This window comes from Sinocyclocheilus grahami, unplaced genomic scaffold (assembly GCF_001515645.1).
Source record: "Sinocyclocheilus grahami isolate Dianchi unplaced genomic scaffold, SAMN03320097.WGS_v1.1 scaffold814.1, whole genome shotgun sequence".
NCBI lineage: Eukaryota > Metazoa > Chordata > Actinopteri > Cypriniformes > Cyprinidae > Sinocyclocheilus > Sinocyclocheilus grahami.
Genome location: NW_015505993.1, coordinates 351,909 through 355,435, shown reverse-complemented (window position 1 = coordinate 355,435; position 3,527 = coordinate 351,909).

Genomic DNA, 3,527 nt, shown 5'->3' with positions numbered 1-3,527 from the left:
AATGGCTGTTATGTTAAATAAAGTTTACTAACTACAGCAAATCAAGTGCATGCACCATGCCGTTGTTGTCTCGTCTCCCCTCGATGCGCTGCAATGGCGATCCTGCATGCAATTCTCAAAACACCCACAAGATGGCGGCGTTTATTGGTAAATCCGATATTACAAACCCGATATCTGTTTATGGTAAAATTCTTAAATATCGGGAAAAATATCGGGAAATCGATATATTGGTCAATCTCTAGTTACAACCCATGCAAAGAGACAGTCTGCCCTGCTGAGGCCAAGACTCGCACACAAGTCACAGAAACGCAAGCAGAGATTGTGGGAAATCAGTGGCTTGTCAACACGCCCATCCGTACCACCACACTGACCTATGACCAGCATGACACTGCCACCGATGTCAGCCTGCCCAACCAGAGTATGTGGATTCAAGTGCCCAAAGGTGCCATCCTCTACCTCGGGGACCTGGCGCTGTACCACCTTCCAAGTGAAGAGTACCAATCCGAGGTGGAAATTCCAGCCTTCTTCAAGGATCACAGTCTCACCCTGGAACCTGAATTGGAACTGATCATTGAGAAAGGGGGATCCCATATGATTGACATCACCCCAATCGACACAGCCCTCCAAGCACTGTCTCGGTTGCCTGTCCAGACCACCTTTCCTGTTGCCCGATCCTGGACCTCTGCCGACACGGCACTTTGCCTCGCCACAGCAATCAGGTACACCCTAACACTTGGTCTTGCCTTTGTCCTGTTTAACAGAGTCAACGGGGTGCAAAGGTCCATGAACAGGTGCACAGCTGCCCTTCCTCAAACCTTCAAATGGAGCCACCAGAAAAGGGGGACCCAGGCAGAGACAATGCTGAACCTGACCAAGGTTAAACCTCAAGCTGAGGATCCAAAGGCTGAGGAAAATTAGAAACCACTTGCCATCCAGCCTTCCTGATCCACCTACCATCTGACAATCAGGATCCACCGGCCATCCGGCCTTCCTGATCCACCTACCATCTGACAATCAGGATCCACCTGCCATCTGGCCTTCCTGATCCACCTAGCATCTGACAATCAGGATCCACCTGCCATCCAGCCATCATGATCCACCTGCTATCCGATCATCATGATTCACCTGCTGTCCGAACATCATGACAACTGTTGTCTGACGATGTTTGCAGGTGAACTTCATCAGCCAAAAGAGGGGATTCTGTGACATCTGCTTAAAATCATGGATGATCTTTGGGGTTTTATGTTTAGTCAGTCAGTCAGTCAGTCAGTCATATTTATTTATAGAGCAAAGTCAGTTGCTGTACAAAATGTAAGCATATAACAAAAATACTAAAATAAACATAGAACACAGCGAAAGATAGTACACTACAGTTATGCCACTGCGCTTGCTTATGACCATAAGCAACAGTAAAAAAATAAGTTTTAAGAAGAGACTTAAAATCAGCGTATGTTGGTGCAGTTCTTATATAGGGTGGCAACTTGTTCCATAGCTGTGGAGCAGCCACTGAAAAGGCACGATCTCCTTTCGATTTCAAGTGTGTCCTTGGAACAGTCAACTGAAGACTACTAGTTGATCTAAGTTCCCTGGAGGCATTACAATGGAACAGAAGGAGATCGGAGATAAATGATGGAGCCAGTCCATGGAAACCCTTATAAACAAACAATAATGTTTTTAAAATGGATACGATATTGAACTGGGAGCCAGTGGAGAGAGATCAACACTGGTGAAATATGTTCCCTCTTCCTTGTTCCAGTTAACAATCAAACGGCAGCATTTTGAACAAGTTGAAGACGAGACAATAGAGACTGTGAAACACCCAAGCACAATACATTACAATAATCTAATCTGGATGAGATAAAAGCATGTATTACAGACTCCATGTCTCTTAATGTTAAAAATGACTTCATCTTTGCAATATTCTTTAGCTGATAAAAACATCTTCTAACCACAGCATTGATCTGTTTATCGAAAGTCAAAGCAGAGTCAAAAGTAATGTCTAAATTTCTGACATGAGAATGAAGATTACCAGATAGAGGTCCCAGTTTACTGGCCACAACCTCTGTAGAAGCAGGGGAGCCAAAAATTGAGACCTCAGTCTTAGACTCATTTAACTGAAGGAAGTTGGCAGACATCCACTCTTTAACATCTCTCAGACAATCAAACAGACACTGTAAACTGGAGACATCCTTTGGGTGCAAGGGAACATAACACTGAGTATCATCTGCATAACAGTGGTATGAAACATTGTGCCTCTTAAATATAGCATACAAAGGAAGCATGTATAAAGAAAATAGAACAGGACCCAAAATTGAGCCCTGTGGAACCCCATACAAAACTGGTGCACAAGATGATGAATATTTGCCAGTCTCTACAGAGAAGGTTTGATCCTTTAAATAAGATACAAACCAGTTTAACACACGTCCTTGAATACTAATTTGCTGTAAGAGATTTAAATGAATGCCATGATCGAGAGTGTCAAATGGTCCAGCAAAATTAAAACAGCACAATTGCCTTGAGAAATGTAATCAACAATCAACAATAAGTTGTTTAATACTTTTAGCAATGCAGATTCTGTACTTTGTTGAGGTCTGAAGCCAGACTGATATTTATTGAAATTACCATTTTCCTGTAGAAAAGAAGAAAGCTGATTAAACATAACTTTCTCCAAAACTTTTGATAAAAACGGCAATTTAGAAATGGGACGGTGATTATTTAAAACTGTTGGATCAAGACTTGTTTTTTTGAGTACTGGCTGCACAGTGGCATGCTTAAAATAAGATGGGACTATTCCACTGATTAAACTGCTATTAATTATTGATCGTAAACTAGGACTAATAGTGTCAAGTGTCTCTAATAAGAGACGAGGAGGAACAACATCCAGTGAACAAAAAGTGGGCTTCATTTTATAAATAATTTGCACCAGTGTAGCGTCTGGACCACTCAAACACACAATATATATTTTATTAGCTAGATTTAACAAATACTCTGTAACACCCCAGGAAGCCGAACAGGCCCCTGGTTCCATGGCAACCCTGACACCCGATACATTTACGACCTCCTGGAATTTAGATGAAGAAAATCGCTTCCTTGCCCATAAGGAAAATCCACAAGGGAAGGACTTTTCTTTGCTAATTAATTAATAGGAAAACCTTTATTTGAATGAACACACATGATCCTTCAGGTCATTGGGTATATTATTGTCATCGTGTATTTGATCTTTGAAATTGTATACTGTTATGCAGGCTTATAATCGAAACACACTCCTGTCAGTTTACATATGTATAATCCTACCATGTTTAGTATCTATGAATTCATATTCGGATGATCTAATTGAGAGTGTATATTGTATGTTTACACCTACACAACATATTAGTGTTCTAAGAGTCTTTAATAATTGTTATACAAGTTTCATATGCAAATTACCATGCTTTCAAACAAAGGGCCATAAAAACGCCCCAGTATCTCAGAACTCCCACTTGAGATTCCGGACTTCCTCATTGGACAAGCCCATCTTGAGAGGCGGG